General features: G+C 40.0%; 1 pseudogene; it reads right to left on the bottom strand.

Moving 5' to 3' along the window:
- The window catches only part of LOC114444075 (ciliary neurotrophic factor receptor subunit alpha-like), a 173,035-nt pseudogene that overhangs the window by 92,720 nt on the left and 52,575 nt on the right, over positions 1-27,740 (bottom strand).

A 27,740-nucleotide genomic window follows, 5' to 3' on the forward strand; every position in this document is an offset into this window, starting at 1 on the left:
GTCTATTTGTTTGTGCACAAATCTGTTCACAGGTATACCACTGTGGCACTGTTGCACCTTTGACCTCACAGAGAGCAGCTCTTAATTGCCTGTCAGCAAAATTTACAGACAACAAATAATTAAACTTTACAATTAATAAAATAATAATAATAATGCAACAAGAGAGAGAAAATGAGGACACAGATAAAAAGTAGAGCGAATACGAGCTCTAAGAGGAAGAGTCAAGTGCAGCAAGTCAAAACTTGATAAGAGGAAATAAAGAGCATAGGCCTCAGCTGAGGAGTGGACCTGTGTAATAAAGAAGAAGATGAAGTGCGTACTCACCGAGCTGACTGCGTCTCTGAGCGTAGGCTACCACCACTGCGGCCAGAACTACACAGCACAACGATGTCACAAGGTTTGCCATCTGTAGACACACACACAGCAAAGTCATCAGCGCGCGTGAGAGACAGAGAGCCGGCGAGTGAGTGTGTCTGCCTGTCGTCCTGATTGACTGACAGACTCATAGACGCCTACAACACTATGTGAGAGATGGAGAGATAGCTGCTTCCTGTCCTCTCTCAGTGTCTATCTCCTCTCACTGTTACACTCCCTTAAGTGGCCTTTTATTCTTCCTGTTTCTACTTGTCAAACTCCCTTATTCTTTTTTCTTTACTTCTCTCACTGTTTTCACTGTAACCTCTTCTCTCTTTCTCCTTATGTACATCTCTCACTCCCCCCTCTCTCTGTCTTTTTCTCTATCTCTCTCCTCCCTTCTCCCTCTTTTTCGTTCTGTTCATCAGACTAATGGGTCCATCCTCTCTGGGATGGGCTATGGCCAGCAGCTCTTAAAGGTATAGCACACTATAAACACACACAGATTCCATGTGAAACAACACCCAACATTAACATTTAAGTAAAACAAAAACATACATACATGCTTAGTTTTCTGTTTTTTGTCTATAGATAGACAGTATACATAAAAATGACCTTGCTAGGCAAAATTGGTTTGACTGTAAGCCCCTGTACAACATGTAGTAAGCGTTCAGAGGCAAACTTGGGTAATCTGCAGCAAACTTCTTCCCTATCTTTTGAAGTCCAGCAATTTATCAACATTTGGTTAAAAGAGTTAAACGAAGTGAAAGGGAAGAGTGCCCTTCAGGCTTTCCCTGTTTGGATGCACAATCCCATTAAATACATGTGTATTCATTCACAATGTAGAGTAGAAACCGGCTAATCTTGGAAACAACAATATCCATGAACAGGTCATAATGCCGATAAACCACTGGACAAATTCACTTGCACAGCCCAACATCGGATAACCTTGCGATGGTGCGGCCCCGTCACTGACTGACAGACAGACAAACACACATTTATCTGTGTTACTCATGATGTTTTGTCATATCTAACACTCCATCACTCATTCATCCTCATACATTTTTATCGATGTTCACTGACTCGCACAGCACACATATAAATCTGCTTTTACTCTCCTGCATACATGTATTTATACACACAGAGCAGTGATGTTTAAGTAGAGCAGCAAGGATATTTACGTGTGGTGTTTGTCCTCATAGCCATACAGAGACTACAGCCAATAATCAGCAGCTAAATCAGTTTTAAAGCATACACTAGAAGCTAAGCGAACAATATATATATATAAATATATCATTTTAAACAATGGTGCTTTTTGGCTAAGTTAGCAGCTATATGTAACATCTAAATCTAGGGGTTGGAGCCTGTCACTTCCACACAAGGTTGAGCACATTATGACTTGTCCTGGCTGAAAATGTATATCTTGGCAGCTTTGTTAATTTCAAATCCTAATATTCGCTGCATATGTTTTTTCACATCCAGATGCTTGATGTCATAAACAATCTGTTTCACTGCTTTGTGTATGTGAGTATAGGAAAGCAAGGACACCACTGTTATCTATTTAATGTATGCAACTGGTGTGATTATGATCTTAAACTTGCCATCCTCTCTAAGGCATTAGAACGAGTTGCCTCATACAGATGAGGAGCATAAGCGTCTGTTTGCTGCCTCGGTGAGAAATAGAAGTAGCAACTGTCCGTAGAATGTTTACATTTTTCTTTAATGCAAGAGATATGTATGTTAGTCAGGGAGACTGCTGTTTCCCATAACTCCAGTGGGAGTTGAAGGTTAGAGGTCAGGGTCAGCTGCTACACTGCTGGAACTAACTATGAATTCACCACCTCCACCAAGTACAAGGACAGCTGAGCTGGGTGGAGTCTTGCCAACAAGCGGGGCTTGAACCCAGATCATCCCATTAAAATGTGTCCTCCCCTATTCACTCTTCATGCACTCTCCTGTCTGCTTTCCTCTGCTCCATGAGGAGAAATGGTTGGCTCTCGTACAGATAAAAGTTGCCCGCTCGCTGCTGGGGCTAGCATTGAGTAAGGTGTGTGTGTCTGCATGTGAAGAACACAGTGTGCACTCTAAATAGAGGCAAAGAAAGAGAAGTGAATTTCCTTGTTCTTTTGATGCGAGACTCCAGCTGCTACAAACCTCTGTCATATCCCATTACCTCTCGCTTTTTGTGTGGCTTCAACTTTTTTCTTCCTCTTTTCTTTTCTTGTCTCTGTTTTTTTTATTTTTCTCCTTTTGCCGTCTCACTCCTCGTCTTTCTCACCCCTCCTTCATATCATAGCCTGTCTTTCTTTGTTAGGTCTGCACATGAACACATGTTTAAGCATCTTACAAAAGAAAACATCTGCGAGTAGTGCAGAGAGATGTTCACGGACATGAAAAAGCTTTCACAGTCAGATTAAAATGTTAAAAGGCAATAAAACGGCCAAAGACACAGGGGATCATTTCAGTGAGCAACCACACTAATGTCCTTTGAAATGAGAAGCTCTTATATTCAGTTAAAAATAAAATTAAAGCAGAATCTGCAAAAATAATTGTTTAAAAAGTCTTAAAGAAGCTTTCACACCTAAATTACTCCTTCATTAAATAATAAATTGAAGTATTATTATTTTCTTATTTTTCAACCACACCAATTACAGCAAGATTTTCTCATAAGAAATCATTACGATAATGGCACGAGTTGTTTTTCCACAGTGGAAGACATTATTATGATGGTGTTATCACATGAGGGGACTCAATAGGCCAAATACTGTCTATGCTTCTCACACAGTCAGACTCCAGCACTCTGTCAGCTGTGGCTGCACCTACATCTGGAATTAGTTAATCCATTTTATTTATATAATTTTAAAGCAGTTGCAAACATATTTGTCTAAGCCCAGCCAAATGGTTTTATTCATTTAGTATTATGTTAGAATACCTGCATTTAGGGAGGCAAAACAAAAAGGTCAATCCAGTATATTAACAAGCAGCTGTAGCCTCTAGGAAGAGAGTCCAATGACCAGACCATGTGACAGGATATGCAGACTGGACTGCAGAACTCTAAGCCAATACAAGTGTCAGTGGCTGCCATTGTCCTGCTGGACTTGTGTGTTGCATCGTTCCACTATGAGGCCTTAAGACAGCAGTCATTAAACTAATACGTTGTGCATTAAAATCTGTATTTGTTCACTTTCTCTATGGTGAAATGTTTCAGCTAGCTTCTGTTGATCCACCTGTTGAATGCTGCTAGCTTAAAATGCGTGCATACCTGTGACAAAGAAATACCAGCGTGGATGCGACTTAGACATTGCTTGTTTCTGTGTGTGTGTGTGTGTTGGTATGTGTGAGTGATTGGCAGCTCATATGTGTTTCATCTGAGCAGATATTGAGGAGAGTGACAGGGGGTGAAATTAAAATTGCATCCCTTGTCAGAGCACCACATTCCCCATCTCTGCTCTTCATTTTCTAAGTGCTGGTTTTCCCATCAAAACCCAAATAATGTGTGTGTGTGTGTGCACACACGTTCCAAGCTCTATGGATGCAAATGCTGTCTTACGTATGCAGAAGTGTGTGCACATGCACACTGTGGGGGTATTTAGCCCGTCTATCAGAAAACAATACAGTTTTGAAATTTGACAGCTTCAGATCGCTCACATAATGACAGCCCACGGGCGGTTAGCGCCACGATCACACAAACTCAATACAAACCCTCCTGTCTTCATCCATCCATCCATCCCTCCCCTGACCCTCCCATTTATTCCCTTCTTCTTCCTTTCCTTATTCCATATTTATTTATTCATTTCTTATTGGAGGGGAAAAGGCTGAATAGGCGTGATTCTTTTGGCTTGCTTAATTAAAATATATAATTCATCTGCGTCAAATGATTTTGCCCATGCATCTTTGTGGAGTCCGATTTGGGAACATTTGCATTTAAATTGGAAAGCCAGGAGGGAAAATACACTAGGCAGGCCTGTGTGTGTGAGAGAAAGTGTGTGTGCGTAAAGATAAAAGGCATCTATTGTATTAAAGGAAATGCACCCATAGTTTGCTTTCTTTGGTCCAAAAATGTCCAAAAAGTGGTTGGCCAACAGGCACAATGTAATGGAAATCGTCCCCTTAAAATAAAAACCTCCACATATGTAGCAAGTTCAGTGGCTTTCCTGCTCATTAATTCCATTTCACTAAGCCACCAGCTGACTGCAAGTGTGGACTTAAGTTTATTCTCCACGTCTCTTTCTCTGTAAAAACAAAACAAGCAAATTCCTCCTGTCAGCGAGCTATCAAAAATAGAATAGTTCATTACAAATCTGTCTGGAGTGAAAATAAAAAGAAGCGTTCCCCTGGGTAATAAATGAGCTCTCTGATTTATAGCAAGAGTAGAGAATTACAGCCCTCAGGAACATCAACCGTAGCTATCAAGTGTACAGTAGATGCAAACAATACATGACTTGAATTGCTGTCCACAAGCAGGAAACTGAAGAGTTTTTTTTGTTTTTTTTTTCAAAATAAAACATCCATCATGTAAGAAAATTGATGCCGCTTCTCTTGGCAACAAAAAACAAAACCTTTTAAAGGTTGTAGGCAATTTTCGGTAATTTCCTAAAGGGTATTTGGAGATAATTAAAGCATATATGATGACAGTGCTGCATCATCCCGCTGGGACCTAGCTGGAGGCTGGTTACTTTAAAGAAGCTGAAACCAGCATGGCACCGTAGAGCATGTTAAAAGTCTGTAAAATCACACCTTTCCCCTGCCTTCCCCTTACTTCCTTTATATAGTGACTCACAGCACTTCACCATCTGGAGGAATGGGCTGTGCACATAAACAGGAAAGAAGGGCCTAATGTAGCTGCCAGGGAGGGTACAAAGCATGCTCTCTTGGAGTTAGAACATAAGGCATCCTAGAGGAGAAGTCTCTTTTTTTAAAAATACACAAAGTCAGGAGAAAGCCTAACTAATAGAGATATGCCATGAAAACTTGGTGAGATATTTTTTTTCAGAGAGGACGTTTCAATTCTGTGAAGTGAAACCTTGGAACTCTGAGGTGAAGCACCCTATCCAGGAGGTATACAGTCGTACTTTAAAGGGATACTCAGTGCAGAAACAGGACCCCTGTTCTCTGCACCACTAAGTGTACTGACTAAATGACTTAGGTTTGACACGTTTGTCCTACCCTGGGGCAATGATACAAAAGAAAAGTTTTTCCAAGGCAATGCAAATCAGCAATTTTGTCAGCAGACTTTTTTCAGTTCACATTGAGAAAGGACACCTACTGCTCATGATTTAAACACACTTTCTGAATATAAAAAAGTTTTGGCACACTAGGATTTATAGTGTCAATCTTAAGTTTCTACAAAAGTGAAAAGAGAACATATGAGAGTTGATTGATAACATTGTGGTCTAAAGTGAACACAGTCCTCCCCTATATCCATATCCATTACTGTCAAAATGGCAACCGCTGAGTTTATTTCAAGGAATGGGGAGTAGTTTTAGAAGAGTATATGAGTGCTCTGCATTTTCTCTGATATCAGTCTAATGTACCCCAAACAGTGTGAGCTCAGGTACTCCAAACAACCCTTTGTATCTGGTTCAAACTAGTGGACATCATCAACTGCTTGTCATCAGGCCAGAGAAGTTTCAGTAACCAGCTACCTTGATCAATAGGAGTTTGTTTGTTGTACATGAACAGAACAGCCAGCTTTGTGGCTATGTACCACTGTTCATCATCAGGCTGTCAAGATCATGGTTCTTAACAGTTCCCCTGTGTGATGGTGACTGCCCTTCCAGAATATGGGGGTCATCTTCCAGGCTGTTGTAATTCATCAGCAACACTTCCCACTTTGAGACCAAGGTCTATGAAGGTTCTTATCAAACTTCTGCATATTCACTGAACTGAATGTGCCTGTAATGAGACCTGTCATATTCTTCCTCTGTAGCCCATAAACTTATCACCTTTCATGTAGATTTATGGGATATAGATTTTTTTTTCCTCATAATCAAAAGTGCCCTCAAAGGCTGATAAAACTAATGCACATGTGGACATGTGTCAGGAAGGGTGTCCCATTCTCTCAAAGAATGCCACAGATCCACTTTTTGTGATGCTTAACAGTATCAACAGCCTAACAGCAGCTGCAACTGACTGGTGTCTGTTTATCCACAATTAATAATTAGCTGAAATGTTAATGGGTTTACTGTTTCTGTGACCTATGTAGCTGTAATAATAGGAAAAAAAAGAATTATGGCACCTCATCCATCAATAACTGTCCCGACCAAACACCCAAGCACATTATCACACAGAACTGTTGCCACCATAACCTTTAATGTCATGCTCCCTTATCCAGTAATACAACTTCCTCATTCCCATAATGCCTTGCAACACTAATTCTCTCATCAATCATGCTGGGTTGGGGTAGATTATCTACAAACAGTGAGGGGATTGAGGTGGTGGGGGCCTGATAGTGTGACTACTGCTGGCATTTTGGGTACAGCGCACGCACATGCATACGCACACAGTTGGCATTTGGCGTGGAGTGTTGATAGCTGGATGGCTGTGACCTTTTTCACAGACGTTCTGGCTATAATTGCTCGCTAAAGACAACGTCAATCTGTGTCTCAAGAGGTAACAGGGGTTGAGGCACACAAACACACACAAGCATGCAAAAAAAAAAAAAAACTTGGATAGTGGCGTTTGGCTGCGAGTGATGAATTTAGCCATTGATCACATGTGACTGTTCTCAGCTGGCTGAGATTTAGGGGACCTGAACATGTCAGCTGCTATGTATCATGTATCTTTTAGTGCTGCTGATGCTGCTGCTGTGGTGTGGTGTGGTGCTGATGGAGGTCCCACATCACAACACTGCAGTATCTCAGCAGTTTTATCAACGCACTCATGTAATGGAGTGAGCTCATGCTGCTGCTAATGATCTACAGTGTCATTTGTTAATTGAGTCTGAACCATTTGATTCCTTGCCATTCATGCTGCCGGTGCATGTATGACTGCTTATCGGGTGTGTTTTTTTTTTCTTTTGCTTCTGCAAATGGCTATGAGGGTAAGTGTGTGAGTGTTTTTGTCTCCACCCAGCCATCTGGACCTCCTTGTGTGTGTGTGTGTGTGTGTGTGTAGAAGCAGATTTAGGTGGTTAGAAAGCTCTGGAAAAACACACAGTTACCTCGAGCCCTCTCACCTCTGAACTCTATAAGTGTATCAAAGCTAAGAAAACAGAGCACATTGTGTGTATTTGTGTGTGTGTGACTGAGTGTGTGTGTGAGTGTGAGTGTCAGCATTCTTAAGTACTATAAGGCTTTGAATGATGGGTGTAGACTCCCCTTTGTGAACAGGGAGCCTCCAGGAGCTGTGCAGCATGTGTGTGTGTGTGTGTGTGTGTGTGTGTGTGTGTGTGTGTGTGTGACAGAGAGAGAGAGAGAGTGTGATGTACGGGCTGTGATGTTCTGAACAGAGGTGTTTTTACAGGGAGTTAATCAGAACCAGAGCTGAGGCCTTGCCCACAGTGGGTGAAACACACACACACAGACATAAGTCAAAGCCCTTCCTTGTTTCCAGTTCAATACTACTGACCTACAGGCTGCATCACTTTCACTGAGGTACACGTTATAAAAAGTAATATTTGTTATTTTTGGATTCTCTAGTGATGTGTGTGTAACCAAAGATGATAAGCAAGTCATTACTCAAAAAAGTCGAACCAAATCTGGTAAAGTGAAAGGAATTTGACAGATTTTGTCAATTAATCCATGAGTTGAGCAACAGCAGAGAATAACTGTCAAATTATGTATTCATCAATAATCCTCATCACTTTGGTTTGTAACAGATGGTGGTGGAGTTGCTTAGCCTCCCTCTGGAAAATGTTTGACCAAATTGCCGCTTGAAGATAAGATAAGAAAATAAAATGTTTTTAATTCTGAAGGAAAGCACTGTGACAGAGGATACATGAGAAAATAACAGTCCACGATGTTTTTTTGTGAATAAAAAAACAAAACAAACAAAAAACAAATAAAACAGGCAACAATAACCTCATGGAAGCTAATGTGTCTCCTGGGTCTGGGCCACACTTAATGCTTGTTAAAGAACAGGATGTTAAAATTCATCTACAACTTTACAAATAAAGGGTAAATTCATTCTTTTTATGCATTTTTATTGCATACAGGCTGTGTCTAAAAGCACTTCCTACTCACTATGTATTCCACAACATAGTGTGTCCAGCGTGTTGTAGTACTTGACTGAAAATCACTATTGAATGATTTGGGCACAGCCCTAGACAAGTGGTGTCATATCTTCTTTAAAGAGGTTCAATTGCTGCACCTGCAACTAGCAGCCATGCAATTGGCTGTTACTAGCAAACTTTATTGTATTCATAAAGTACCAGTGTCTTGTGGATCCATAATCTATTCACCAACAAAGAAACATATTCAAAATGTTCTATGTTTCTAGTGAGCCACACCACCCAAGTTCAAGCATTCCTCATGGCCAGTGTGATGAAGGGGTTTTCTCTTCCAAAACCAGTCGATGTTATATCGGGAATAATTGCCTATTGCACTGACCAGTGTGCAGGATAGCCTCTTTTAGACATTTCTCCCTTCAATAATGAAACGAAAGAAATGCAAAGTATTCAATATGCCACTTCAAGGCCCAATGAGTTCTTGGCATTGACCCATGAAGGTCTGGGGAACTGCTCCTGCACCACTGTTGAGGAAAGATTTCCCTTTGTATCTGAAAGCAGCCTCATGGTTAACACTAATGTCGGACGTGATACCCGTTTTCAGAACATTTGTAGATACAGTAGGTGACGAGGTGCGAAAACACATAAATACGGTTCACCGGTGATAACAGCGAGGGACAAACAACACCTAAAGCCTACCCGGAATCACCAGTTATAGCTGTAACATGCAGTTATAGAAAATCTACTCAGGCACCAGGACAACTGCAAAGGTGATGTTGTAGAGAAAAGACCTTAAACTGAAGACAAAATAAGAAAGGTAAACATTTCTTTCTTTTTATCTGTCTTGTGTGTGTATTTGTGTGAGAATGCATGCATGAGTGTTTCATTGCATGAGTTGGAAACTAAAAAGTACATGTTTACTCAACCTGTTTGCTGTGCCTCCTTAGTAAACATCGTGGATACAGTACAGGTATAGACTGAGCCTACACACACTGCCACATACACACTTAAGCACTCATACACTCCACAAACACTATCTGTTCAACTGTCCGTTGGATTTTACCACAGGCACCTATTTGTATAGCTGATTCCCATGACCTTGATGTAGGTTTTGGGTATCAGCTGGGTGGCCTCACACAGTAAGGATGGCGCACACATATTATAGGAGTGTCACATGCACAGAAAAAGCTGTGGAAGCAAACACAATAAAAGTGGCCGATTCACATTCATACACACATACATGCTAACCACACAATCATGCATAACATGAAACACACACATGCACTGTAAATTGGTGGCCGTCAACCTCAGTAACCAGATAAACACGCTAACTATATTGGAGCATTCACCAAAGTACAGTTAAGTGTCTGTTGCTTCTCTCTGAGCAAACACACATGACTGAAATAGTCTTATATGTGTGCACGTTCAAGGACTCATGTATCCTTGAATTACTTGTTTAGTATAAAAATACTAAGAGTAAATAATATTGTTAGGGAAAGAAAAAGAAATCTTTCGAAAATGTGTAATAAAGATCCTCTCTATTCGAAGGTGCAAAGAGAAAAGTAAATAAAGTTTGTAGTTATTCATCAATACTTATATCTTTAGTTTAAATCAGAGACATAAATACATATATTATTATCTCTTTAGTTGCCTGTATGACACTGCCAACATGGCGACTGTTAGAGCTCTTCGGTACATACAGGTGATGTCACAGAAGCTTCGCCCACAGTTATGGGGTTCATGCAAATGCAGTATGCAGAGTCTCAGGTTCAACTTCTCATGCAAAAATTTGTGTTGCATGAACCCGGACTATTTCCTGGATGAGGACAGATAGTATCAGGCTACAGAGAGTTGTTTTCTTCTTTAATTCAGCAGTCATGCTAGAATCAAAAGAACAAAAAAGCAAAATAAATGAGAGAAATGCTATAATGGCATACAAATGTATTAAGGCTGCGTGACAACCAAAAACCTGCTGAGTACTCAGGACATCATCTTACATCACAGTCCTGTGCTTAGTCGCCCCAGGAAGAGTCATCAACTGCTGAACACCACTATTCTTGGAGGTCTACACTTAGTCATCGCTGACTTAACACTGATGTCATTATCTAAGCTCATCCTGTGTCTTCATATGTGTGTGTATGTGAGAGCGAGGCTCATTCATTATCTCAGCCGACCATCTCTGTTCACCACCAGGCACCCTATAAGCACATATTCCGTCAGCCATTCTCTTACTTTCTGTCTCCTGGTGAAGCTATAATTCAGCATTTTAACTCCAGTTGTCTGTCTCTTTCTGTCGCAATTCACATCTCTCAATTCACCTTTACAGTTTCCACCTGCTGCTTTTCTATCCATCATCCTCTCCACCTTTTCTCTGCCCTCCTCAATTCATCCATTTCACCTCCACCACTCACCTTTCTGTCTCGTCTTCCCCTCTCTTTTCTCTCTCTCTGTGTCGTCCTCCAGTAAATGCTGATGACAGCATTTCGTCTTTTTTTTTTCACACAGCACACCACCTTTGCTTCCCGGAGGAACCGCTACGCCGATGATACACCAATGAGTAAGCAGGGATGGGTGACAACCTCTGAATGTAAATCTGATCTCTTAGCTTCTAATGAAATAGTGTCAATGAGTCAACATGAGGTAGATATTTGGCCACAAGCTTCATGAAGTACTGTTCAACAGTAGATTACACACATTTGTATGTAGAGAAGGCAAGAATTTAAATGGAACTTCAGATGTGGGTGGAAAACAAAAATGAGCAACAGCTCCCCCTCCCACATCAAACTACTTCTGAGATGCCCTTGAGCAAGGCATTGAACCTCCATCTGCTTCAGTGAAAGCTGCCCTGTGGCCAACAACAGAAAGCTGTATACACACAGCGTAGTTGTTAATATGCATGGCAGGATGAATGTGAATCAGAGCTGTGCTGGAAGAAACATACATTACCTGAATAAATAAATAAAGGTTAAATATATATACTTTAATATCCTCCAGCCTGAGTTGCTTTCTGGGTAATCTGAATTCTTATTATAAAGTCCAAGATGGTTCTATACTCACACAGCCTGTTGATTATAACAAATTCATTTATATATTGTGACTGCTAGGGAAGTGGCTGGTTGATTTTGAATAAGTGGCTATTTTCATCCGGGTCATTACTTATGCAAAGAAAGATTGGAATTCAATGAGAAAAAAAAATATGGAAAATAAATCAGCAAAAATAACATAGATCTGACAGAGATTACTTAGAATATTTGTGTGTATCAATGAGAAGTGAGCACACATGTGAACGCTTGACTCATCAAGACTGAAATATTCCCATTCGTCCCCTCCTACACACACACCTAAACACACACACGCACACAGAATGACCCAACACTACTACTTTGCTCTTGCCCTTTCATACTTTATTAGCAAGGCAATCCGTTACACAGGTTCAGCCAAGCACCCAGCTCTGCTTGGTCCCCATACACACGTACACCTCTCGTCCACCTCAGCTGCATCTAAATGACCTGCTGTGGGGAAATATCCCATCAAGGTTGCGGTCATGCTACTCAGAGCAAAAATAAATCCCAAACCATAGAAGAGCAGGGGGAAAGGAGAAAACTAAAAAAGGTAGTATTACTGCAGGAAAAATGAAGACAGGGATGAAGTTAGACATAAAGAAGATGAGGGAAGAAAACGTGATGAAGGACCGAGGAGAGGGTGAAAAACTGGAGGAGAGAAAAGTGGCTGAATAAAAGAAAAGCAGCACAATAAAAGGAAACGTGGTAAGACAATGAAAAATCTTCTGCTCTGCTCTGTGTGAGAACACACACATAGTGGACTGAGCATATTTACTGCTGTGCACACAAATATGAACACACACAGATGGATACATGCGTGCAGTTTATGTAACTGTGTTTGTCTACCGATTATCATGAACTCATTTAAGACTCTTATGCAAGAGCACTTAGATATCCAACATTCAAAATCACTTTTCCTCACCCAGGATTTGGAAACTCCGGTCTTAGCCAAATATCTAACCGCCCAAGCTGAAAGAAGTTCTTAAACTTAAGTTCTTAAACTTCAGACAAACTCTGAATAACGTTCAGAGCAGAGGCATTCTGTCTGGGATTGTTAACATCAGTGGGTGGATATGCTTTACATAAAAATACAGTATAAGAGCACAAAGGAAAAAAAAAATTGTATCATGGGTTAATTATTATAACCGTTAATATGTTATTTCAAGTCAGAATGAACATAAAACATGAGTATAACTCACTCTGCATTACCCTGCATTAACTATATTATGTCATCAATCAGTACTTATAAGCAAACAGGTGGAAACTACAGATACTACAGATACTACAAATACAGTGTTGTATTATATGTTGTATATGTTATATGTTGTATATATGAAAAAATAAATATAGTCTGTAGTTTCAAATTAGGGATAACAGATATGATTTGTGTTTCTATGTTAGAACCGTAATGGACTGGCAGCCTGTCCAGGAAGTACCCCACCCCTTGCATTGTCAGCTGGGATAGACTCCAGCCGCCCCATAACCCTGTAGTATAGAATGGATGGATGGAGATTTGATGATTTTACTGGTATATTATAGATGGTGATGATAGATAATAGATGATGATCATACAGATACATTTTTGATATAATCACAGCAATCCTACAGATTGCTTTTTTTCTGGATTTTATTTTGAAGGTCCACTGCTAAACCAGATAGCCCTGGACTGTCGTCATCAAGGTATGGCACCGGGTCCTGCTTGGAGTTGTCTGTGTTATCTATGAGCTGTGATCTTCATTAGATACTTCCTGTACAGTATGTTTAGCTTTGAGGTTAGACCTTTGTTAGGGCTTGTTTTCCTTTCTTGAAATAAGCCAGTGGGTGCAATTTTTTCTGTTAGATGATGAACAACTGCTTCAACAGACTGTAAAATTAGCCAGGCTTGATGATCCATCACAGTAATGTGGCCTTTTGTCTAATCTTAGCTCCGTTCTATTCAGCTGGGGCCAAGTTCACTGATGGTTTTTTGTACATATCTCATTAGTGCATGAGATGATTAGGGCCCTGATTGGTTGAGCAAAGACATACCTTGCATGTCACTGAACAGTTCCCATCCATCTGTTAACAGATTTATCAGCAAATCACATTTATTTAAAATGTATTATGTCATATGCTGTAAATGTGACATTTGGTAAATCACTAGTTTAGAGCGAGTAACAAAAAATCTGTTTCTTTTGTAAATTTGCAATAAAAAGTCATATTTGAGAGCAATAAATGCTTGGTTCAGATAGACCAACATGTCTGGATTAGACATTTCCTTTGTTTGTGAGGACTTTTTTGGCAGAGAATGTGGCAACGGTCGTTTAGCATATAATGCATTTTCTTCCATGTGGCTGGTCACTGGTGAGTCTAGCACAAATATTACTACTGCCTGTCAAATCTATTGGTTCTGACTTTTCGATAGAGGTGTCAATTATCCTAATCAACCAATCAGCATTAGTTCAAAATATAATTAAAGTGTTAATAATCAAAGGTACATCTACAATGATTCAAGTATAACACAGGATCTCTGCTTAACATCCTGTTGACCTCAGAAAACCACAAAGGACAAACAAACCAGCAAAATGGGCTTTAAAATAGGATGAAATAAACACAAACAGAATTCCAGTTCATGAAAGATGAGTTACAAGGCAATTCAGTTCATCTCCAAAAAGAAATGGCAACATAAAAGGATGAATAATGACTGAACAAAAGTAATCCCGCAGTGTTGTTATCCAGCACAATAGGATGACAAATGCTTGCCGGTGTACAGCAAGTGGCTGTGATGGTTTTTATTGTTTGGAGGTGGCTCAGAAAGAGGTGATGCAGAGATGGATGTTAATCAAATGCTTTTCTGTGCACATAAACGAGCGAAGGCATACATGCGGGCCTTTTTGGCGCTCCTTTTTAGATTCTATTTCGTACGCCGTGTGAGATGACTGACAATTGCTGTCAGATTCCACTCCATTACGCACACGCATACACACTCAGACACATGCATATATATTGATTACTGAAGTCTGCAGTGAAGTGGAGCCAATGCAGAGCGGGGCAAATGAGAGAGGAGGGATATGAACAGGGAATGGAGGGGTATTGGAAGGACACATTTTAAATGTCTTGTGTCTGCTTAAATAAAGAAGTGTACAGTCATGTTTAAATAATGCATGTAATAATACAGTTGTGTGTGTGTGTCTAAAAACATCATTCAAAATCATCTGGTTGTTGTGGGTCTAAGTATTAGGTAAATGCAACTTCAGATGAACATATAACTTTTTTCATTGTGCCATTTAGCAATATATATATTTAATGGGCAATACTAGAACACTGGTGAACGTTGAACTCCAAATAGTTTGAAATGGTTTTATAAGTCTTTCCAGATTGATGTGCAGCAACAGCTGCTTCTCTAACACCATTGCTTATGTCTTTCTCTCTTGTCATTGTGTTAACACACACCTGAATGTTCCAGAGCAGCGAAATGCGAAAATGTCTGTTTTTATAGAGGTCTGTACACCTGCTGATGATCAATTCATCAAGGGCTGATGATCAGCAACACCTGCTGCAGCTCAACTAATTCAATCCTAGATGCAGTAAAAAGTAAAAGTAAAAAAAATAACATTATGTTTGTCTTTTTTATGGCTTAATTTTTGCTAAATGAATAAAATCACAGTGAAAAAGTGATGTCATTTATCATATGAAGTTGTATTTGCCTAATACTAAGACCCATCAGATGATTTTAGACACATTTTACACACAAAATACATGTGTATGTGTGTACAAACCTTTGAACATGACTTTGTGTACACAGATCATATTTTAAAAAGTGATTCTACATGCGCTTGTTTAATTTTATACGTTACTTTGGAGAGCAGGAGAGGTGAGAGCAGGACTTGTTTCTTCACCAGACTCCATTCTAACATGATTATTCCTTAGGGTCAAAGGATTGCTGTAAGAGCCCATAGACCCCACCATTTTGGTAGAGTTTGTAATGTTGGTAGACAGTAAGACTTCAGTAAGCTTAATCTGCTGTTGCGGCAGCAGATGCCTAAAACTGCCAGCTTAATGTCAAACGTAAAAAAAAGGGAAGTCGAGGAGAAGAAAATATATTTCAGAAGCAAGATGAGTGTCAGTGTGTGGGAACCAAGGCAATGAACGAGGCTTTTTTTTAAACCAAAAACTACACACAGACCCACAAAGCCATTCAACCATAAGACAAAATGCTTTTGTCACCCAGCAACTTTTCTTCATCTCACACACCTTTATTGGGATTCAGTCCTCCATTAATACCTTGTTTCTGACCTCACACCTCTTTCGCCCTATACCTGCCTCACTCTCCAGTGTTCATTGTCAGACCATTTATACATCTGTTGTCTAGTCTGTGTTTTGCTGCCTCTACAAGAGAGAACTTTAGCTGCACAAGGTGTGAAATGAGACTGTATTGATCTGTCTGCCTGTGTGATGGTGTGTTTATATGAGTCTTCATGAGTGTGTGTGTGTGTGAGAGAGGGAGAGAGAGAGAGAGGGAGGGAGGGGGAGCCCCCCACATCATCTTCAAGTAACTTTACTTTTCATCATATTAAGAGTGCAATTGCAACATGCTGTAAAAACGAGATGCTGTGACAATGACATCATAATGTGTGTAAACGTGTATGGCATTTATCATCATTTGGCAGCCATATTTCCATCCACCCATAGACACACAGAATAGATCAATAGCAAATAGTCATGCAAGTTCATATACCAAACACGCCATATCCAGCAAATCTGTCTTTGTGTCACAGTTTAGCTTTAGTTTTAAATCTGGTGTCTGTGATGACACTAGCTAACTGCTAACAAAGCTAACAAGGAAAGCTACCACAGCCACCCATTTTAGGTCAGAGTTAAAGGATACAGGCTGAGCTACAGATAGCCCCTGGAGTATTGGCTACCATGGCAACAAGTCCTGCTCTAAAGGACAAATGGTATAGGCACTCTCAAGCCCTAAGGAGGGCACATAGGAAACACAACCATCAGTCTGAAGGCATGTTTTCTTTTTAGCAAGTTGGGCTGTTGTTGAATTTGTATCTTTTTTCTATGAAAGTCATTGACCTTTATTAAAATGAATTCAAAATTGATGTTGTGAGAAACTAAACCCTAAATGCAAAATGGTGTCATAAATACAGTATGATGTTCTTCTTCTCTCTACAAAGGCAACTCCACAGTTTGTAGATGACATATTTTACCACCAAGCAGCCAAATAACAGTCTCAAAAGAGGACAAAAGCACATCAATAAATTTGAATAAAGTAAATATCAGCCACCTTTCAGAACAGCTGTGCTTATCTGAATCACTAGTACAGTTTGTTCTCAGTCCTTATTGTTGCAGTTGAGCATTCCTGTCCCTTCTTGCCAGTTTATCACAGCTTGGTTACCTCTCAGTGAACTACCCTCCAACTCTGCCTCAACATTTTGGGCCTGTTGCAAACATTGCTGAACTGTGACAAATCCCTGTACAGTCTGCTGCCTCGAATGTCACAAGTTTACTTCCTTATACAGTATTAATCACCCGTCAACCCCCCCACCACCCCCTTAAAGCCACATTTTTTGTTTTCCATTACAAGTTTAGCTTAGGAATCAGCTCTTTAGATAATGTAGTTAAAAGAGTTAAACATGATCAGGTCTGATATGCATATGAAACAATCCTACTTTTAACCCTTATAAATGGCTACCGAGCAATGCTTTTGTAGCTCTTGCCTACCATTTCCCTCTGACTTCCTCTTCTAGCCTCATTTTCACCAATTTCATCATTCTCCCGCTTGATCCATCTAGCTTCCACCACTCTCACCCTATTTACCCCTTATCCTTTACTTCCTCCACATTCTCCACTTTTCCTTTCTCTCTCTCTCTCCCTCCTTCCACTCTCCTGCACCCTTCCTCCATCATCCTCTCTTCCTCCTTCCATTCCATTCTCCACAACCCCCCCCCCCACACACACACACACCCTCCTCTTCCATTGTAAGATAATACATTTGCAGCCTGAGTGATCTATTGATTCCCTGAACCCCAGCGCCCTTCAGAAAGGTAATTTTTTTAAGAAGGAAAGAAGATTAGACAGAAATGCAGCACATTTCAAGGTGAAAGGGGCTCTCCCCCCGCTTCACTCATCGATGGAAATATTGCTGCTTTTTACAGAGGGTGAAATGAGTAAAAGTGCAAAAAAGTGCTCTACAGACCTGCCCATGCAGGCCCTATCTTCTCCTCTTTCTATCACACGCGTGTTTGTTTTCCTCTTTCCTCCGCTTTATTTTCTGGAGAAGCCAAACTACGGCTGCTGGGTGAAATTGCCAAGTGTTATCCTTTGAGATTGGTACACACTGCAGTTTGGAATTACCTCAGTGCTTTTGGTTCATAAAAAAGCTACTGGAGAAAGCAGATTTTGTGTTCTTAAGAAAAAGGTTGATGAATGACCAGTACTCTTAAAAAAAACACATCCCAGGCTGTTAAAAAGGCTGCTAAAAGGTACCTATTTTGCACATTTTTGGCACATTAGGGCCCTATGTTGTTTTAAAGGGGATGTTTTTTGGTGAGACTTTACTTTAGCAGAAAGCACTACATAAAATACAAAGAACTGAATGGTTACTATAATAACATTCTCACCCTTCTTCACAAGTTGTAGTAGTAGTAGTGTCTGTACAAGAAAGACAGGTTATTTTTTATGATAATTTAAATCTTATTTGTAACTTAATTAATAGTAAGAAGAAAATTGTGCAATTTTCTTCTGTCTTCTTCTTCTGTCCCATGGTTACATTTATGCCAATGGAACATATGGACATATTGTTCGACATACGACATTATGTTGATGCTAACAGAACATAGTCACAGCGCACTTCCACAAGAGTCTGTGGTTCGAGTCCCCTAGACAATGCAAGCTGTTTTGTTTTTCCTCATGGTTCAATTTAGTTTTTAACCGTTGTTGGATTTGGCACAAAAAAAAAACTGCTATCGCAGGGAGTCCCCACCCCCATGAATATGTCAAGATGACAACACATGCGCATGTTTGACTTGAACTGAAATACTATGTCATGTTTTCTTGGTGAGGACGGGCTGACTGAAAGGTAAGAATGCACAAGTATAAGTGGAGTCTTGAGGTGAAAACTTACAGAGAGTAACAGTGACACCATTTTTGACATGATCTCTGGGGTGGTTTAGTGAGGCGCATGTGACAACGAGTTCTCACAGATGTGGCTCAGCACTACCTGTCTGAACACCGAGCCAGTAGTCTGGCAGTGAATGATTTTATTTAAATGGGCCGTATACCAAGCGGACAAAGACAGCCATTCCAATGCAGCAAGTGGATCAGTGACCGGAGACTAATGCAGGTTATTGTCAATGATAATTAGCCATCAGGTTGATTTTATGTAACGAGCCAGATGGATGACAGGGCATTATTCTGCACTGCCTACTGCAGCTTTCCTTTTATACAGTTATGATATACAGAAAAAAAAATGTAAAGTTAGGTCTCTGTTCAGTGAACTTGTTATTATTCATTAAACTGAATGATACAAGTTACTTAATAATTATATGTATTCACTTCATGGATAAATACATCATTAAGTGCAATTTTATTTGCTTATACCTTAAAAACATAATACAACAGTGCCTACAATGTATATTGATGACAAACATCGTCGTACAGCCTTATATCTAAGAAAATATGTCACAATAAAGGCTCAGAAAATGTTGCGTGTGAGTACCTTGGAGAAATATCTGACAATTTTAGAACCCTTATTGTGATGCTTAAATGTTTTTCCTGGCAATGAAAGCAGTTTTTATGTCTGCGGTGCAGCTATGTGTTTGGGATATTTAAACCCTTTTAAACCCCTTTGTGTCACTTTCCATATGTAAGAAAAAGAGATGTTCCCTATTTTCAGTGAACTTCTGAAAAAAAAGGTGCAAGATTACATTTGGACACAAGGTTATGTAGTGATTTTGTCTGGCAATAGATAGGACTGAATCTTTTATGAAGTTAACTGTTACAAGCAGCTACCATCTGTAGTCCAGCCAGGCGTGACATGTCATAAGTAGCACTACCTATGAGGCGACCGCCTCTCCTCCTGCCAAGAGTCTGATTAAGTTTTAAGACGTATGAAAGAGGATAGTGAAATGGTGGTGATAGAGACAGTTCGGTAGGTGGGGAAGGGGAAAAGGAAGGTGAAAATAAAAAGAGAAATTAGAGGAAAAAAGAGATACAACGTCTAAAAAATACGTTGGGAGATGGATAAAGAGGCAGAGGAGATGGAGAATTATTTAGTATTCACATCAACAGATCTAATACCTATGAGAGCTTTCTCTCTCATCCCCTTCTTTCTTTATCTGTCTGTTTTTTTCCCCCACTCTCTTTTTCTCAGCTGCTTTTTCATCTCTCTCCTGGGAAAGGGGATAAGTCTTTATCAAAACAAATGGGTTTTTGTGAAAATACTACACTTATCTGTAATCGCAGACAATCAAAGAAACTCTTAAGTTTTCTGTCAAGGGTCCAATAGTGGCCATCTTGGCTTACTTGTCTTGAACTGCTCTCTGGCGAGTAAAGCTAATCTCCCCCAGCCTTCTTTTTCTCTTCAGATGTGCCTATTTATACAGTTTCTTGTTGCTTGTTAAACTTCCTTACCAACCATTTATTATAGCATGTCATAAACAAATTACAATTAATTGCCACCTTTCTTTACACCTGCTTGGTTTCTTTCTGACCTTCCGAACAACCATATGTTCAAATCTGCTGTGTGTGTGTGTCCTTACATTATGTAAGGAACATTTCACACACAAGCAAATGTGCAGGTCAAAAAGAAAGCCATGTTTTGCAGGTAAGGAGAGGAAACAAAGTGGTTATAGAGCCAATTCCTTGCAGCTAAGACTGACGCTATATGCTGATTCCCTGGGTTTTAGATGTCTTTGATTTCTACCGTCACCCCCAATACAATAGAGATGACTGAATTTCTTATTTCAGAAATAACGTCCCACTTCCTTTTCATACCACAAACCTTATTCCAATGAGAAATGAGTTGGATACAAAGCAGAAACACATAAATAGCCTTGACAGGTAGGAGCAACAGATGCATAAGTGAAAATAGAGACACAGTAATATAAGAATAGGGAAACAGTCAGATGTATGAATAGCTGACAAACAATTAAGAAAAAGAAGCACAAAAGCACATATAAACAGAGACGATGTCAAAAGCATTGCAGCAGGGCTCATGGCAAAGCTTATGCGTTCAGCAGATGGCTGATAATAATTAGCTACAGGATGAGATCTACTGTGCACAACTGGGTCTGGCTAATTCACAATATGCTGGATTCAATGCACATGCTCACGTCTGCAAGGTCAATTAGTCTCCAAATGCCTTGTGGAGCAGCATAAGATGTACAAAACAGCATGAAAGTGGGCTAAATATAATAAACAATGGTTTCTTGTATGACACTGCAACAATAAGGACAGATAAGGACAGAGATGTCTTTTCTATATTATTCTATACCCTGTCAGATGTGCTCCTCTTTATTATTCTCAGTCAAGTCATGTTGCACAGCCCTACCTACCAGTCTACTCAAGTCTCCAATCAGAAAGTCTAGTTTACTCTACTTCCACTCCTCAATTAAAATTTCAGCAGGGCATCTTCTTCCCAGCATGTGACTGCCCAAAGTAGCAGCCAATCACTAATCAGTGTGTACTTTGCTAATCCAATCAGCTGCTTCTGTAACATTCAGCCTCCGGCTCCTTGCGCCTCTGCCAACATTTGACTCTCCATCACTCCAGCACTGCCAGCATCAGGACTACACAATCAGAGGCCAAATTAAGGGGTATGTTACCGAGGTATTAAGGGGTTACGTAAGCTAGCATGGAATGCCAGATGGATGGAAATAACTATGATATTTATCCAGCTAAGGATATTTATCTATAAATTAGACAGCATTTGAACTACGCCTGGAGCATGGATAGTTCACACACTGACAAACACAAATACCAGGTTAGAATGAATGGTTTCACACCACATTAAGCAAAAGGTGAATAGCAGCAGACCATTGGAAACACTGAAGATTATTGCATCACATTTACTAAGTAACGTACATGTTTCATTTTGGGTGTAAGTTTATATAGTTTACTGTGTCATAACAGAAGAAAAAAAGGATCCCAGTTGACTGTGGACAGTTTTCAGGTTCATTTCAATTTAATTTTTCAACAAAAACACTTTGCACGCATTGAATCATATGCCAAATTATATTTTTCACAAGCTGGGTTAGCTGGTTAAATAAACATTTTGCTCACTTTCATATTTAAACGTGTTTTTAAATAGATAAAAGATGTTCCTCTTGAGGACCATGAGGACCATACAGCGTCTAAGCTAGGTTGTATCTGTCATGAGCCTGTGTTTCGATTTTTTGTGCTTTGCCAGCCTTTTGACAGATTGTGTTCCTTCTTGTATCCATGTATGCCATGCTAAAGATCTGTTTTGTTTTTGCACCTTGCTTGTGAACTTTGCCTTGCTAAGCTACATGCGTTGTTTGCCACACTAAGTGTGATTTTTTGTTTTTCTCCTGAGAGACTTTGATTCTGCCCCCTTGGTCAGTAAATTAAAGTCTGTTTTGACTTCTTAACTGCCCTGTGCTCTCGTATCTGTGTCCACCTCCCATGCAAATGCTGACAGTATCGTCTTGTGGTGTAGTCCAGTGGTCGAGTGTCAACATTATTATGACTATTCTTATATATTATCTAGTAAAACATCTAATAAAACAGGCTGGAAATTTAGAATTATTTAATCTAAAGTACTAAATGTATTCATATCACAGCAACAAACTTCTAATCTCTTATGAAACATCTCCTATTTACATAACTCTTTAGATGTTGTTCTTTGTGATACTGGCAGCAGTAATGAAGTTCACAGTTTGGCTCTGGAAGCTGGATTGTCTAAGTGTGCTTAGAGATAGATGGAGTGGTGTTAACATAGATTCCCCAGAAAGATGGTGAGCGACAGATTAAGAAGTGTAAACTAAGAGGCCAAACACAAAGTGGAAATAGACTTGAAGTATAGTGGGAATGAGGCGAGGGATGTGATGCACATGGAGAATATCGCACTTTTCTCCGGCCCTTACCAATATTCATCCGCACTCACTCTCTACACTGTAAATGATAGTCCCAAATCCCACAGCCCGCAGACTGACGGGTGGATTAGTACCTCTGCTCTTCCGTTATTCTCTCTGCCTGATTCTGCTGTGGTTTTACACTTGAGGCAGAGGGCAAGGAGCAGTGGAGCCGATTTCATGGCAGCTTCTGCCGGATTAGCCGGCTGGAGAGGGGTGCCAGCCGGGGTGGGGACACCTTTCACCCTTTGCTGTCTTACCGTCCCGGGATTTACACTCAACATGTCGGTGGGTTTTTAATATTGTTGTTTTATTCAGCAGTCTTTGCGCATCCTTCTTTTCTCTTTCCTCATCTTTACTGGATTGTGATGTTTTGCTATACACCTCAATAAATAATAATGAAATTACCAACACGAGATACATCTCATCAGTCTTCTCTCTGTAGTGTAATGAAAACAGAAGAATCCTTAGATAGATCCCTAGATGAGATAGTATAAAAGTCTTTCTAGTGATCACACACACATTTACAGATATTCCTCCACTCCCTCTACACACCCTTTATGAATCAGAGGAGCCTTGCCTGAGACCTTGTAAGCTGAAAATCTCCCTTGGCAGGGCTGGATTTCACCTTTGGCTGACTTGTACATGTTTAACTTCCCACATGAGAGAATCTGGTTTGAAATATGGACTTCTACATTTACTGGGAGCACAAAGAAGAGCACTAAAGGTAGGGAAGAGAAGTTAGGAGCAAAAGTGCTGATGTGACTTGTGATAATTGAACTGTGTGTGCATACACACACACACAGGCAGTAAACATTAAATGTTGACTCTGCATGTAAAATATGTAGAGTTTATTTTATTTCGGTGCCTGAAGTGAGCAATGTCACTTTTTCATTTGATATCTAATTCAAGAAAAAAAAGGAAATCTTCTTGTTTTGTCTGGATTTCACCTCCTTGAGGCATGGTACAACATCTACACTACTGTAATTTCTGTAATATTAACTTGATGTGTGCTTGTGCCAGTGTTATGAGAAGAAAAATAGACAAGTTTTGTCACGTGAATTTCTAAAATAGGACAACATCTTAAAAACGTCCATAGGATCTTATATGCAACGGATTCATTTATTTTTTTTCTGATATGATTTTTCCTACTTCACTCTGTCATTATAAATGCATGTGTATCAATATGTCAACTCAACTCTTTATTTATAAGGCACTTTAAAATCAACCTTGTTGGCCAAAGTGCTGTGCACTAATATAAAAGTATATAAAACATATAAAACACCTAAAAACCACAACCTCAACCTCAAAATACATTTTAGGTTTAAAATAAAAAAAAAACAAACTTGATACATAAGTTTCTTTCTTACTACGTTTCTATTATAAACCTGCCAAATTATTCATGCTATCTCTTTGTAGCCACATAAGAGATGCCAGAAATATATATGAGAGAACTACCTGTTAGGTTTAGTGGCAGTGTGCTTGGATAATGTTAGCCAGTGGTTTACAGATGCTTCAGAATGACTGGATGTTTTGTAAAAGTACCATAATGTCATTGTCTATCTGGTTCGATCAGTTACCATTCAAAACAACACATATTACACAGCATTAATTTAATCACGGCAACAACATCTACTGTATAACCAAGATTACTGTCATTAAAAGCAACCGCAAGTGCTGAAGGCAGCAGTTGTATATTTATGCACAGAGATCACAGATCACTTGCAAATAAAGGAGACACCACATACGTCAGGGCTGTTCTGTCTGTGCAGAGCACCAGAGAGTTGCAGCCAGAATAGAGAGAGAACATTATTCAAAGATATAGAACAGGTGTTGTGGTTCCTACAGTTAAAACAGGATGACCTGTGGTGCAGCTAAGTGGGACTGATCATCCCCAGCTGGGTTCCCCAGGTAGTCTGACGATCTATGTCTGAAACTCTTCATTGACAGCCATGTTTTGCATTAAACAATTTAGATAAAGCAAACCGCTCCTCCACACTGTGGAGCAGCCGGCTCCTGTACAAATCTCTTTACTTTATTCCCCAGGAACATTACTCAGACTTATATATTTTATACGATATAAGCACATGGTCACAGAACATTTCATTGTAGTTTTAGCACCACTGAAACAATTCAACCCCCGGCATAATAACCACAGCTGAAAATGTGCAAGGCCTGAAACAGCTCTGCCTTGTTGATAAACACACACTTGTGTTTGGTTATGTTTTGTCATGATTTATTGCCTCTCCATAAACAGGCAATCTAATGACTGAAAATATTACAAACACTGTCAGAATTGTGTAAGACCCCACTCTCAAACACACATGTCAACACACACAGACACTCCTCCAGACACACACAGCCACATCATGATCCAAAGTCAATGATGCAGCAAGCACAGGAAGATGAGAAAAAAAAATCAATATATGAAACACAATGCAGCACATACTGTATTTATCATGTGCACATATTTCTGACAGGTCACCTCACATTACCAAGGAACAGTGACTGAAGCATTTGCATGTGCGTTACTGCGACACAAGAGGACATCAATATAAGCCATTAATGTGGGAGGCTTCTACCAGAGAATGGCAGGGGGTTACATGAGGTCACTGTCTGCCATATAATGGAGCAGTCATTTGAAGGCCAACCGGTATACTGCCTGAATGAAGTTATGGCTATGACTGATGACGAAGAGGTTGAAAATGATCTGCTTGGACCCGAGCGTGGGTGTCAGGTCAGCCTGCTGCCTAAGGAGCAGTGTCGCTACAAAGCAGGTGAGATAAGGTCAGATCAATGCTGACAAGCAGTGCATGGATAGTGTTGAGCCTTGCAGAGAAGCTGACGATCTAATTTAACCAAACATTTACGAGGCCCACGCAGTAACCTCTGGGGCTTCATGGACAAGCCATTTCTGTGACAGGCCTTTAGTCATGTGGTAAGGGACCGAGAAACATGTGAAGCTACACGCTTTTGTGGCTTAGCTGGTCCTTTTGAAATTAGTTTTGCTTCCTTCCTACCCACCCAAAGAACAACATGATGTATTTTTAGTAAAAAATGTAGTCAAAAGTGTTTATGCAACACTTCCCCATGCATACAGTGAATACAAAACAGATTGATTCGCAGTGACATATTTGGGTGGGGTTGTATAAACACAAACAGTAAAGATGCACAGAGTGAGTAAAGGGAGAGGCAGAGCTAACCCTGCTCGGTACAGGACAGTGCCCCATGTCAGTTAGGAAAATAACCATAATATTAAACATGGTAAAAGGACTGTATTTATATAGTTTTTTTTTTCTAGCTGCTAAAAACCCAGGGTGTAACTTGTAACTTGGGTTAGAAATAGTGCCGGCAAACACTGTACATAGACTTTAGCAGCTAAATCAGACCCTGATCAGGGGACATCAGGCCCTATGTCCACATGTTCTGCACTGGTCATCCATTGTAATCATGTGTTGTATATGATGTAATTATCATCTAAATGTGGTGTTTATTCATGAGGATCTTATAAACTGGGTTTAGCTTGTAGCCTACTGGTCACATACAGTCCTAATGTCACACCATACTTTGTGACCTATCATAAATCAATTGACCTGTGGGATTTACAAATATCCATCCATCAAAGGTTGGGTTGCAGGGGTAGCAGCCAAGGCAAGAAAACCTACCTAGCACCAGCACATCTAAGTGGATGCCAGATATAATATAATCCCAACATTTTCCTAGTCTGCTCTGGTGCCTCCTCCCCGATGGGGGATATTTGGAATACCTTATCGATGAGACACCTGTAGGTTCATCAGAACTAGCTGCCTAAATCTCTTCAACTGGCTCTACTCAAGCCAGCAGAGCAGAGGATCTTAGATGACTGAGCTCCTAAAATCGCACCCTGTGGAGGAAACTACCATTGGCCAATTGTATCTGCATTCTCATCCTTTTAGTCAATTCACATTGCTTGTTGCAATAGGTGAGGGTAAGATTGATGGTATATGGAGAGCCTCACCCGTTGGCTCAGCTCTCTTTTCACAATAGACCAAACCAAAGCCTGCATCACTGCAGGCGCTGCACAAATAAGTCAGCATGTAATTACTGCCACTGCCAATAGGGGGAGACAAAAGTTCTACACTATAGCTTTATATTACATTACCAATGCTCAACTGAAATCCGATTCTCCTCCACAATCCATCCATCTATAGATGGGTCAATCATTATTGCTGCTGTTGAACATAATATAAAATGGCTTTTATCTTCTATTACTATTATTACTATTAGTATTGGTGAAAATACTTTTGCTTCAACATCATCTTAAATCTCCGACTATCATTGCAAGTCTCCTCAGCTGCACTGGGAGCACACTTGGGTCCCATAATAAAGTAATTGAATGTGACATGCCATCAATGTATATCCCTAGCATTGCAACAATATTACATAACATGCAAAATATTGCCTAAAGTATCATTTAAAGTGTCAATCACTGTGTAACTGTGTAGGCTGTACCTTTATAGTTCGTATACAAACTGTTCCTGTGTATAAAATTATACACTAAAAGTTTCCTTTAAGAGACAATTACAGCCCATAACCACACACATACATTTCCTGCAAAACCATACAGCATTATTTCCCAAAGTGTTTGTGATGTCTCACAGTGTGTGTCCATGAGGGCTGAGGTAAGAGGCTTCTGCGCTGCAGAGTGAGACGGAGGGCATTAGTCAGATTTGACCAACAAAGAAGCTGTGAGCACACAGCCGAGGGATTAGACCAACACCACAGACTTTCATTAGTCTACAGAGAGAGAGAGGAAGAGGAAAAGAAAGAGCAACAGAGAGGTGGAGGCAGACAGACACTGGATTACAGAGATAGTTGGGGACTTTCATTAGATGAGGGTAAGGGAGAAATGTAAAGATGGAGGATGAGAAGCAAGATACAGAGAAAAGGGAGCAAAGGAGACACACAACACTTCACTACTGGATTAGTACAATTCTAGAGGCTTTCATTAAATCACACAGGGTGGAAGATGGATGGATAGGGAGTCGGGAAGAGAGGGGTGGAAAATAAAAACAAGATGCATGGCAAGCATGA

This window comes from Parambassis ranga, chromosome 12, assembly GCF_900634625.1.
Source record: "Parambassis ranga chromosome 12, fParRan2.1, whole genome shotgun sequence".
Classification (NCBI taxonomy): domain Eukaryota; kingdom Metazoa; phylum Chordata; class Actinopteri; family Ambassidae; genus Parambassis; species Parambassis ranga.